Genomic DNA, 14,537 nt, shown 5'->3' with positions numbered 1-14,537 from the left:
ATTAAAAAGTTTTTTCAAAACTTTGAATAGCACATGACTTTTTGACAAAACTTTTTACCAAAGAGTTTTTACTCTCTGGTAATCGATTACCAGTAGCAAAATGAGTTTGAAAAAGTTTTCAAACTGAATTTACAAAGTTTCAATTATTTTCAAAAAGTTGTAATCGATTACAATGTTTTGGTAATCGATTACCAGTGCCCTTGAACGTTGAAATTCAAATTCAAATGTGAAGAGTCACATCCTTTCACTCAAAAGCTTTGTGTAATCAATTACACTTATTTGGTAATCGATTACCAGTGACTGTTTCTGATAAATCAAAAGATGTAACTCTTCAAAAGGTTTTTGACTTTTTCAAATTGGTTTTAAGTTTTTCTAAAAGTTATAACTCTTCTAAATGGTTGTCTTGACCAGACATAAAGAGTCTATAAAAGCAAGGCTTTGTTTTGCATTTCAATCATCTTGAATACTTTTCCAATCATTTCATTACAATCCTTTACAAGCCTTGAATCTCTTTGAACTTCTTCTTCTTCTTTGTACCAAAAGCTTTCTGAAGTTTTCTGGTTTTCCAAACCTTGAAAACTTGTGCTATTCATCTTTTCATTCTCTTCTCCCTTTGCCAAAAAGAATTCGCCAAGGACTAACCGCCTGAATTCTTTTTGTGTCTCTCTTCTCCCTTTTCCAAAAGAACAAAGGACTAACCGCCTGAATTCTTTTGTGTCTCCCTTCTCCTTTGTCAAAGAATTCAAAACGACACAGTCTGAGAATTCTTTTGATTCTTCCCATTCCCTAATACAAAAGTGTTCAAAGGACTAACCGCCTGAGAATTCTTTTGTATCCCCATTCACAAAGTATCAAAGGTTTAACAGCCTGAGATCTTTGTCTTAACACATTGGAGGGTACATCCTTTGTGGTACAAGTAGAGGGTACATCTACTTGGGTTTGACTGAGAACAAGAGAGGGTACATCTCTTGTGGATCAGTTTTAGTGGAGGGTACATCCACTAGGTTCAAAGAGAACAAGGGAGGGTACATCCCTTGTGGATCTTTACTTGTAAAAGGTTTTTTACAAGGTTGAAAGAAATCTCAAGGACCGCAGGTCGCTTGGGGACTGGATGTAGGCACGGGTTGTTGCCGAACCAGTATAAAAACTCTTGTGTGCTTGTTTCCTTCTTCCCTACTCTTTTACTTTCCACTGTGCATTTAATTTTCGCTTTTACTTTCTGTTAAGTTTCTCTTCTACTCCTCATTCTCTTAACAATTCAGTAAAAGCCTTAGAAGAGTAATTTTTTAATTAGTAAAGGTTTAGGAATAATTAATTCAACCCCTCCCCCTTCTTAATTATTCTGAGGCCACTCGATCCAACAAAATATAGTTAATAACTTAGTATATAGTTTGTTTAAAAATATATATAAGTAATTTTTTTAAAAAGGAGTACACAAATTCTTTCTTTGACCCTAACAAAAATGGAATTGAGTGTTAATTGTTTGTACCTACGTCTTTTAAACTTACTTGCAAACTCAACTTGCCTTTGATGGAGACAAGAAAATCAAATCCTTAATTGGAGTTCAAAAGATTGGAATTTTAGATAGATTTGAAAATTTATTTATTAAAGTCACAAGATGCCCTTTCATTCAAACAACACAACATGTAGAAACTACATGCACAACTATAGTCCCCAATTACAAAACAAAGAAACGACATGGGAAAAAAACACAGTTCACCAACAACATGATGAAGACTATATAAACCCTAGATAATCAATCCTAACCATGTCGCACACATGAAATTGATTAAGCTAGTTCTTATTCTTAGCTAAAATTTAAAAAGACAAACAAAAAATTTAAGTAGGACATCACCAATAGCATATCTCTTATGAAGGAATCAAAAGAACCTAAAAATAGATCCTTCTCCATGTTTTTGTTTCATGCTTTTCATTGACATGTGTCTTTACCTCGTTCAACATCTTTTGGTACTTCTCGAGTTGGGAATTGCTCATGCTTTCAATTGGCACATCCCACTAGATGTGATCCTCTGTGGCCTTCAGCAAGTGGTTTAGATCCTTTACATGTTGCTTCTCTACGGCAATTTGGTTAGACAAACAATTGAGGTGTGCGTGGAGCTCATCCTCATCCACGATGCTAGGGTCCTCGTTGAGGTCTTGGGTAAAGAAGGGAGGTGGGCTTTGGGTTGTATAGTGTGGATAACAAAATCCACATTAGGGCTACCGAAGGAGTAAACTTAGTTATTAGGAGAGAACATAATCACAGCAAGGTCGACACCACAAAGGGTTGCAAGCTCACTCGTTTTCTTGAAAACTCCAGTTTGACGCTTTGAGAAAATCACCTGAAGGTTACACTTGTTGCTTATCTTCTTCATCTCGATCTTTTGTCGACCTTTGGTCTTCTTAGTGGCATCGCTCAAGTTTGACTCATTTTTTGAATCAATGGGTTATAAATTATGCTATATGATATGAAATATGAATATGAGGTGTAACATAGAAGAAAGGTTAAGTTCAATTTATAGGAATACTCAGAGTCTGATTTGGCGGACCAAAGTCTAATTTGGCAAACCAAATGTGCACCTATGTAGAATTTCTAGCCTGTATTTTGACCACATTAAAGTGGTTTCCAGATTAGCAATTCTAGGAATCTCATTTGAAGGCCTTATATGGTATATACATTTGACCTTCCATATTTATCATTTGGAGTAAATATATGCATATTTGTAGCTGAATTTTTTCATGTACTTTTCATTTACACTCTCAATCTTATCATTTATTTGGAGAAAAATGTTTGATAATTAAGGAAATCGATTGGAAATTTTTTACTAGAGTAGTGCTAGGAACACATTCTCTAACACACTTTCTCTAATGAGTTAGAATTTATTGAAAATTACAAAATCTGAAGAGTGACTCGTTAAATATGATATGAGGGCCCACAAAATTTTGTCATTTTCAATAAATTTTAACAATAAAAAGTGTGTTCCTAGCATTTATCTTGTTGACTATATGTCAAAAATATTTTGGTGCACTTAACTTTACACCCGCCTTGTAGTTTGCATTGCTAGTAAAAATATTGCTAAACTACCTCAAGAAAAAAGTGCAAAATGAAACTCTTGTCCAAGGGGTGATTGGAAACTCTAGTCCAACCTTTTAAGGAGTGAAGTGTGTAGAAGCAAGCTTCATGATGATGAATCAAGATTGATTCAAGGAGTTTTGATGATAACAAAGGTGATGACAAAAAGTCCAAGAGAATGAGTTCAAGATTGAGTCAAGAACACTTCAAGAATCAAGAGAAATTTGAATTCAAGATTCAAGAATCAAGAATAATCAAGTTGAAGATTCAAGAATCAAGAAAAGACTCAATCAAGATAAGTACTAAATTTTTTTTTTAAAATATTGAGTAGCACATGAATTTTTCACAAAACCTTTTACCAAAGAGTTTTTATTTTCTGGTAATCGATTACCAATTTATTGTAATCAATTACCAGTAGCAAAATTGTTTTCAAAAAGCTTTCAACTGAATTTACAACGTTCCAATTGATTTCAAAATTGGTGTAATCGATTACAATGTTTTGGTAATCGATTACCAGTGTGTTTGAATGTTGAAATTCAAATTCAATTGTCAAGAGTCACATTCTTTCACAAAAATGCTTTGTGTAATCGATTACAATGATTTGGTAATCGATTACCAGTGATAAGTTCTGAACAAAAATCAAAAGATGTAACTCTTCCAATGATTTTCAAGTTTTTCTAAAAGTTATAACTTTTCCAATGGTTTTCAAGTTTTTCCAAAGGTTATAACTCTTCTAATGGTTCTCTTGACTAGACATGAAGAGTCTATAAAAGCAAGACCTTGACTTGCATTTAAATAACTTTTCTAATTGATTTTTGAATATCTTCTTCTTCTTCCTTTGCCAAAAGCTTTCCAAAGTGTTCTGGTTTTCCAAACCTTGAAAACAAAACTGTGCTATTCATCTTTTTCATTCCCTTCTCCCTTTGCCAAAAAGAATTCGCCAAGGACTAACCGCCTGAATTCTTTTTGTGTCTCTCTTCTCCCTTTTCCAAAAGAACAAAGGACTAACCGCCTAAATTCTTTTGTGTCTCCCTTCTCCTTTGTCAAAGAATTCAAAACGACACAGTCTGAGAATTCTTTTGATTCTTCCCATTCCCTAATACAAAAGTGTTCAAAGGACTAACCGCCTGAGAATTCTTTTGTATCCCCATTCACAAAGTATCAAAGGTTTAACAGCCTGAGATCTTTGTCTTAACACATTGGAGGGTACATCCTTTGTGGTACAAGTAGAGGGTACATCTACTTGGGTTTGACTGAGAACAAGAGAGGGTACATCTCTTGTGGATCAGTTCTAGTGGAGGGTACATCCACTAGGTTGTTCAAAGAGAACAAGGGAGGGTACATCACTTGTGGATCTTTGCTTGTAAAGGAATTTACAAGGTTGAAAAGAAATCTTAATGACCGCAGGTCGCTCGGGGACTGGATGTAGGCATGGGTTGTTGCCAAACCAGCATAAAAACTCTTGTGTGTTTGTCTTCTTCTTCCTTATTCTTTTAATTTCCGCTGCGCACTTTAATTGCCGCTTTTACTTTTGGTTAAGTTTCTTTTCTATTCTTTATTTTCTTAACAACATAGTAAAAGCCTAAGAAGAGTAAATTTTTAATTAGTAAAGGTCTAGTAATAATTAATTCAACCCCCCCTTCTTAATTATTTTGAGGCCACTTGATCCAACAAAGTGAATTTATAATTGAGATAAATTTTATACATTGTATATGCTACATATAAATTAAGGGAACTACTATTGTCACTACCAATAGTGCTATTGACACTACCAACCCCTATGAAACTCCATTTTGCCTAAATCCTTACACCTTTTCCCTTCCCCTCAAAATTCTCTCTTGCGCCACCCTACCTCGTCCCCTTTATGTTGCACTGTCCACCCATCCACCCCACCCCTTATCCCATCACCCATCTAGTATCCACGCGGAGGAAGGTCCTTCATCTTCAGATCTCAATATGGAGGAAGCAACCTGGTGCACGTCAACAAAAACCATGGATCCACCATGAAAACGACAATGATCGACACCCGCACACAATGATATCAACCATGCCACCCTCATGGGCGACTGTGCCTATTGAGATCCGTGTTGCGTAGTCCACCCTATCAATTATTGAATCATGTGTTGAATTTGTTGAGATGTGTTGTTGAATTTGTGTTGACGATCTTGTTGGGGATGTCGAGTAACAATGGAAATACAATTTTGTTGTTGTACAAAACAACATAATTATATTTCCATTACTTTTATTTTTCCACCCTCATGTGTATATAGAAATATGATTATGTTGTACAAGTGTGCAACGAAACCGTATTTCTGTGGGAAGGGTAATTCCGAAAAAATGTGAAACACACCCCACGTGGGTACTGGGAAGTGCCAATAACATTTGTGGTAGTGTCAATAGTAGTTCTCTAAATTAAAAATCACAAAACCTATCCAAACCGAAACAAAGCAAATCAAATCAAACCCCATATTATTTTTGTGTTTAGTTCAGATAACTTTTTTTCTAAAAATCAAACCAAATTACACCACAAACACCCATGAAGGAAAGGGGCCAAAAGAAAAGTGAGTGCTAATATTTCAAAGAATTTTTTTATTAAGATTCATTTTGATGAAAAGACTAAGAGGTTTCACCCAATTCACCGTTTCAGCTTCTCCTTCTCCACTTATGGTTTTTCTCAACCTTGAATTTCAATTTTCAAGTTTCCCAGTTATATTGAGCATTCAATTTTCATTGAGTTATTCAACTTATATTTATTGATAAGAAGAATATAGTGAAGTACAAGTGTGAAATCAAATTTACTTATACGATGATATGTTGTTTACTTATGTGGTTGTTTTGAGACCCATTGATATAAATTTCGCTGACAATAACTCTTTGATCTCCCAATAAAAAATTGCAACAAAATATAAAGATAAGTGTATAACCTCTGGCCCAAACTCATTTCCTTTTCCTCCCAATTTGCAAGTGTGTTAATTTAATGGTTATCACATACTCACTTGATATGATAGACTTGGGGTAATTGTTTAATTAGGCAAAGATGAGCCATATATAACAAAAACACAATACAAGGGCATGTGAGATATATGCTATATATAGCCTATATGCAATGCACGGTATAAGACAAGATTAGAAGTTGGATTTTACTTATTATAATTAAACAATGACATGTTAAACTATTAATTTTTTTAATAGTATATGTTGCTCGATGGTGGTAAAGATATTATTGTAAACCATTTTTCTAACTTGCTCGATCACACTAAAGATCACATAAGTATTACTTCCTCTATCATGTAAGAAAAAAATTATGTCAAAATATAAATATATGTGAGGCATTATATATTATTCATTTATTATAATCATATATATTATTTTTAATAAAATTACATGTTTATTTTCATTGAAATAAATATTTATATATAAGAGACTCTTTATTATTTTGTCTTAGGTCCATAAAATACAAAGATTGATGGTACAACACCTGTAAGTAAGTGTGCATGATCATAGGATCAAAATTATTTTTTTAGTTCTTTGATAACTTTTTTATTTGTTTAAACTAATTAAGTAAACTGATAAATCCTACCGACAACTTGGTCATTTTAATTATATATAATTTTTGAATATTTTAGGGATATACTGTTTATGGCAAAAGGAACAAATATAAATTAACTTAAATTTAACTTTCTTTACCCTCTTTTTATTATAAAATTAAGAGCATATAAAAAAATGTAAAGTATTCTAAAAGAACTTATATTTTACTCCAAGTTTTTTTTTAAGAGTTTAATAAATCAAAATAAGTTTAATATAGAAACTTATATTTTAGTCTAAACCTTTAACCAAAAAAATGTAACGAAAGAATAAAAAATATATGAGCATAATTGTTTATAAAATTGAATTTATTTCAAAACAAATGGGCTAAAAATATAAGGTGGCATTAAATATCAAACCATTATGTAATATTGGCATGATAATTATTAATTATTATCTTATAAAAATTAAATTTTTAAAAAATTATTGCAAGGATAAAAAAAAGTAACTTTTTATAACTGTTGGTATGAAATTTCCTTAGCTGTGGTAATGACAAAGTACCAAACATTGGTTCGCTTGAGGTGATTGACACAAGTAGAGAATTTTGTTCCTTGGTTGAATTTCTAGTCCACTCCTAAGTTTTCTAGCAATCAATGAATTGAAGTTTTTAAATTAAATTACTCTTATGTAGAAATTGCGGTAGAGGAAGCAACAAAGAGCAACAAGCAATAAGGGAATTTTAAAAAAATAGGCAAAAAAAGGCAAATAAGGGAGATAATGCAAATAATAGGTAAAAAAGTGATTGGATTTTGTATATTGATGTTTGTGTCCTTGTTACAATGTGATAGACCTTACTGATGATGATTGTCTAACGGTTACATTAGCCTAGCTGCAACACCATTGAAAAATCCCTAAAATCTATGAGATCATGACTATTATCCCTTCAATCGCTCCATTGTCCATCTAGTTGCATTACATGTTCTCTAAATCAACTTATGCACTATTCAAAGTGTTTCATCTCAGTCGCTCTACCATTTTATCCCAAATTAATCATATTAGTTGCTTCAATCGGCTTTCTTATGCTAGTCCTAGCCAATCACCAGTTGTTGCCCAAATTAATCATATAATTGGATTTCTTAAATATAAGTACAATCAATACTATCTTCCAAAATACTAATTGTATGCAATAATTTAAGAATGAGAAATGCTAATGACACTCTCTCTAACACTTTCACTCAGACTCTACATGATTAGTTAGAAATTATTGAAAATCATCCATTTTTGTAAATTTTATTTTTCATTTAATATAAATCAGGAGAGAAAATCATTAAATGAGAAGCAAAATCTACCAAAAATGGTGATTTTTAGTAAATTTTAACCAATCATGGTGAAAGTCTTAAAGAAAGAGTGTTAAAGAGTACTACTAGCATTTCTTAGAATGAGGAATCCATTTTTGTGATAACTATAGTACTTTCCTTTTATCTTTAATGAAAATATTTTAAGTCCTTAAATCTACAAAGATCAACAATTAAGATTTGATGTACGCCTTTAAGTTTACAAATAAATCCTATTCACTCTCTCTAAATAAAAGAAAAGATAGTGAATATATAAAATATAAAGAAAATAATAATAATAATTTATCTATAAATCTTCTATATATAAAATTTTTAGATTAGCAAAAATACAGTTTTAGCATTTATTAAATGGTGACACATGTCATTTGGTGGAATATTTTGGTCTTTAATTAAATCTTTTCTCAACATTTTCCCTCTCTTTTCAGATTTTGTTTTATTTTCTCTTTCTTTCCTTTTTTATTTATATTTTTCTCTTTCTTTCATGTTTGTTTTATGTTTTCTTTTTCTTTATATGTCTTTTCTTTCTTTCTTCTTCCTCTTTATGTTTTTTCTGTATAGTTTATTAAAATATAAAAATGAAGAGAGAAAAAAGATTCAATGCAGATTTAATAAAAGGCCAAAATATCCTATCAATTGACACATATTAATTGATGGAATATTTTGGTCTTTTACCAAATTTTCATTCAACTTTTTTCACTGTCTTTTCCATCTTTTCTCTCTTTTCCTTTTTAGATGCTTCCTTTTCTCTTTATTCTTTTTTATTTATGTTTTCTCTTTCTTTCATTTTTGTTTTATATTTTTCCTTTCTTTTCTTTCTTTCTTCTTCTTTTGTTTTTGCTTTAAATTTTATTAAAATCTAAAAAAGAAAAGAGAGAAAAGTTTGAAAAGAAAGAGAGACAAAATGTTGACTAAACACCTAATAAAACATCAAAATATCCTACCAAGACATGTGTCACCATTTTAGAAAGACTAAAATTATATTTTTTCTAGTCTTAAACAATTTAGATAGAGATAAGATATATAGAAGACTAGCCTAAACAATTTATATATAGATTTAAAGGTGTACATCACATCTTAAATGGTTGTCTCTATAGATCTAACGACTTAAAATATTTTAATTGAAGAATTAAAATTAAAAAAAAACTTGCACTTGATAATGCATAATTCTTTTTCTATTACCTTTTAGGAAGATTTTGCACTTCCCGACCATCGTCAACGTCTTATTCTTTCTCGAACTTATTTTCCTATCCTAAAAAATTTATATATAGATTTACAGGCATACATCAAATCTTAACCATGCACCTGATAATGAAAATTCTTTTTTCATTACCATTTTTTTAGAAAACCCAAACAAAAAAAAGTAATTTTGAGAAAGATTTTGCACTTTCTGGCCACCATCAACATCTTATACTTCCCCAATTCAAGCTTCTCCCATTGTGACAATTATTAGCCTCAATTGAGTAAGCTTTCCTTCAAAACCCAAGAGGTCATAGAAACGACTTAAGATGATGATCTCCAAATTTGAAGGGTTGGGGGAGGAAAACCATCCAAGAGAGAAAACGAGGTAAATAGATATAAAATTTTCAGAGTGTATGATCATGTGAAAATTCAATAAGTGAGGATTCATTCCTCTTATTTGAAGGATTTTTTAATATTTGAAGGATTATGTCGCATAATTTTTAATTTTCAAGGATTAGTTTATGATTTTTTTTATTTTGATTATTTAGGAAATAAAGTAAGACTTTAAGGATGAAATTGGGAGTTTATGCATAGTAAATGGTAAATTTAATTTATTAAATATTTTATTTATTTTATCAAGTCGGTGAATATTCCGTACTAATATCATGATTAATAAAAAATGATAGATACACATTAAATATAAATACATTTGCTAGCTAGATATTTGATACATTAATTGCTTAGGGAAGATTTACTTCTTTGGCTAAATCTAGCTATCCAAATATGCCTCTAAAAAAAGGCTATGCATATTTGAAAATTTTCAAATAATTAAAAAATATTTAATATGGATAATATTTTAAAAATCATATTAATATACACACTAATTTTCAGTATTTTTCAAATTTAACAAATATGTTAAACATCTATTCCTTAAAAAAAATTCTAGTTTTTTTCATACTAGTCTTGTGTGACACTCTCCATTCATCTTATTCAATTAATGAAATAAGATTATTTCTAAAGTGATTCAGCAAAATGTACGAAAAAAATTTGACCGAATAAAAATATATTTACTGTTAATTTAATTTAAAATACATCATTATCTTAACATACTAAAAATTAGTAATAAATATAATCTTATTTGCTAACTTTAAACATAATGATACATCTTCAAAAATAATATAAAATTTAGTTGAACAATTGATTCTAAAAAATATATATTGTTTAGAAAATAACATTTTCGTGTGCATTATGTAAGTATTTTTTTTATTAGTTTTTAATTTTTTTAGTAGTTGAAAATTTGTTTGATTATATTAATAGCATTTAGTAAGAAAATGTTTTAGTAGGTTATGATAATTTTTAGTTGCGTAAAAGGAATTTTCTTTTAAAAGAATTCCTTAATAAAAGATAAATATTTTAAATAAACTTCTTTAAATAAATATTGAATTTCAACAACAAGCTACGATATTGATTATGATTTTTTTCTCAATTGTTATATACAACACAGTTATACTATCTTTAGGTCTTGAGTAATGTTGATTCTTCTTAAAAATATAATAAGAAAATAATAAATTATTATTATTATTATTATTATTATTATTATTATTATTATTATATACACATAAATAAATAAAAATAAAAAATCTTCCAAAATTTATTTTAAAAAATTCCATTAAATGTATTTTCCTTTTTTGTTCTTTCTAAAAAAAAAGAAGACACACATACACAAAATAGTTCTTAAAAATCTTGCACAATCAACTTCAAAGTATTCACTTTAGATTGGATGTGCTAAGAGTTTTGTAGGATTTAGTTTTCACCTTTGTCTATGCGTAAATCAATTCATGAACCTCATTTCTTCGTAAAATAGATTATTTTTTTCTTTATAATAATTTTAATATTTTCTCAAATTGAATAAACATTGTCGGTGGTTTCATTTCCAATTTCTTTTGTTGCTTTCATCGCAATACTATAGTCATGATGACATTCACCACCCCTTTCCCCTTATCTCCTCTTTCTTTATCATCTTATCCCTCTCCTATCTTCCTCCACTAAAGCCTACCCCCCTTTCCCTTCAAATCTTTTCTATTTTCTTTTACTATTAACTCTTCTTTGTTCAAACCTTGATAAAATAACAACGATAAGTGATATGATGATAAAAAAATATATTCAAAGTAGGTATAAAATATAGGATATAATAAAAACATAATAGTATATTCAATAACATATATAAAAGGTCAGTAAAAAAACATATATAGAAGGACTTCAATAATTAGTGGTTTCCTAATCATCCATGTTAGGATCATTGAGATTTGGATATTGGTTTATATCGAAATCATTATCAACAACCATATTCTCACTCACTTCAGGAACAAGTGTTTGTTGCAAATCCATACGGGAGAGGTTCATACCTTTGGACTAGTGTAGCCTGTAGGTTTGGTGCTTCAAAATGCTAAATATTTGGCTCCATTGCATGGAACCCTATAGAACTTGACCCAAACGAATTAATACCATCATTTCCTACTCTTGTTGGATTTTCATTACCCATCTCAAACATTGAAGTCTTCAGATTGAGTGTGTTTCCTAAAGCACTTGCATGATCTTCAACTATGGTATTGCCAAAATTATACAACCAAAGAGGAAAACTAGCATCATTTTGAATAGGGTCAAGGTTCAACTCCACTGGACACCTAGGTTGGTGATGTTGGTATGGCAACACCCTCATCATCACTTTGGCGATTTTTGTGATGAAACAACTCTTGATCCTCATGCTCACTAAAATCATCCAAGTTTTCTTAGTGAAATCGTATAATGGGATCTTCATTAGTGATGTGATGTTCATTTGGGTTTGATGATTGTGTTTGTGGTTTTTGTGATGGGGTGTTGTTGTAAAATATTATGATGGATGCGTATAATGGGAATGCGTATAATGGGATCTTCATTTGGGTTTGATGTTTGTGTTTGTGATTGTTGTGATGGGGTGATGTTGTAAAATATTATGATGGATGATAGCTTTGTTAGTGAAAAGAGGTTTGTTGGGCATAAAAAAAAGATTCATTTTGAGATAATAGTTGTGTGCATGAAGTATAAATGTCAAAGACATCTTGTGTTTGAAGGTTGTTGTATGAAGACACTGGATCATTGAGGTCTAGATTGTTGTACGATAATGGTTATGGAGACAGTGGTTGTGGAGATAGTAGTTGTGGTTGTGGTTAAGGAATAAGTCCAGTAACAATATACAATTCAGCAGAATTCAATTCTGAATTTTGGACAATTATCTTTAACAAGCCTTTGAGATCGTCATTGTCGTGTAATTGTGTTGAAATAAAAAGTGTTTGGCCATGATGAAATGAAATAGGGATACGATACAACAACTGAATAACTGTTTTAGTTGCTCGAGTAGGGAGATGTTGGTTAATTTTTTGAATCAATTTAGTTGTCTGGGTCGTCTGTAATCTGACCATGGGGTGAATGATGTAACATCCCATTTTTTGTAAATAAAATAAAAAGCTTTTTTCAGTTAAAAAAATAGAGTTTTAAAAAATGATGAGGTTTTTATAATTAAATAAATAAGGAGAAATAATTGTATTAAAATAATAGTTTGAAGGAAAAAAATGTTTCATATATTAATTTGATAGGGAATAAAATAGAGTTTCATTTTATAAAATAAAAAAATAAATAAATAGAGTAAATAATAGGTTGTGAGTACCCTAGCTATAAATAGAGACATCTTAGGTCAGTTTTCAGACTCACGATACTCTTTACGCCTCCTCTTCCTCTCAATTTTGTTTTCCCTCCTCCTCCTCCCGAAACCCTCTCTTTTTCCCGCATACCACCAAGCCTATCTTATAAAAATGATGATCTCGAACTTATTTACCGTTGGATCATCGTGAAATTTGAGCACAAAGTTAGGAACTCATTTTCAAACATTCTCACCGTTGGGAATTACTAACACATGTCGGAGCAAAGAGAAATAACCTTTGCATTGTAGCTTTTTCTTTTCCCACAGAAACCCAAAACTATATCAGTAAAACTATGATCCCGAACTTGTTAACCGTTGGATTGTCATGAAATTTTGATACGTGGTTCATAATTCATTTCCACACATCTTCACAATTGGGATTTGCAAAATAATGTTTGTGGAGGGAGAAATACTTGCTGCATGTAGACAGTGGAATGGAGGCTTCAATTCCTTCTCCTCTCTCTAACGTGTGGAAATCCTATTAGAACAATCAGAGGAAAAGCTTGAGGAATCTCAGGAAACTATTAGAGATGCGTTATCACTGTCAGAATACACACGTGAGCGCGCTTAGAGGTAAGGGATGAGTTATTCACAATTGGAGAGTAGTGAGAACATGTGTAGGGATCCTTAAAGTATCAATTGAAATTAATTTTTGGGGTGTTTCCACAAATTATTAACGTGAATTATACTCTAAATAATATTATTTTAATGACTTATTTTATACAAATTATTATCTTGTTCTATATTTTCCCACGGTGATGATCAACATTTTATGTGTGTGTGTGTGTGTGTGTGTGTGTGTCTATATATATATTGTAATACTAAAATAATAAATTAAAGAAAGTTGTAAGGTTAATGCCTAGTAGTAATTTCTTTTGATGTATTCTTAAATTAATTGTTGTAGAAACTCTTTTGATTAAAAATAATGTAGTTTGATTTACTCTCTCTCTCTCTCTCTCTCTCTCTCTCTATATATATATATATATATATATGTATGTATATATGTATGTATGTTTTGTGTCATGCAAATATTATTACTGTGTGATGTGTATATGAGTTGTGAGGCGTGATAAATTATTATAATGAATTTTAGTTGTGAATAAGTGTGTGGTTAACACTTGATGTGACATTACCTATGTTGTGAGCTGTGAATTATACAATAACTCGACTAGTGTTTATCTTGAGAAAAATGTTGATGCGCAGTGTTAAAGGGAAAATGTAGGTTTCCTAATTAGGAATCAGTGTTAAATTGTAGCGCAAAGTGTTAACCGTGTTTCAAACGCAAGTGTGAGGTTTTGGATATTGTATAATCCATGAGCAGTGTCTGCTTATAATATTATTGTTGAAATCAAGTATAAGTATGAAGTTGAACATGTGTTAATTTGTGAGATACATGTAAACCTGTGATGGTGGATTGTGACATTATGAGATGTTAAATCGTGGGCATGATATTTGGTTGTGAATAAGTGTGTGTTTAACACTTGATGTGACAATAATTATGTTGTGAGTTGTGAATTATACAATAACCCGACTGGTGTTTATATTGAAAAAAGTGTTTATGAGCAGTGTTAAAGAGAAAGTGTAGGTTCCTAATTAGGAACCGGTGTTAAATTGTAGCGTAATGTGTTAAACGTGTTTAAAACACGAGTGTGAGGTCATGGGTATTGTA

This window comes from Glycine max, chromosome 14 (genome assembly GCF_000004515.6).
Source record: "Glycine max cultivar Williams 82 chromosome 14, Glycine_max_v4.0, whole genome shotgun sequence".
In the NCBI taxonomy this organism is placed as follows: Eukaryota; Viridiplantae; Streptophyta; class Magnoliopsida; order Fabales; family Fabaceae; genus Glycine; species Glycine max.
Note: the sequence above shows the minus strand (reverse complement) of the source record.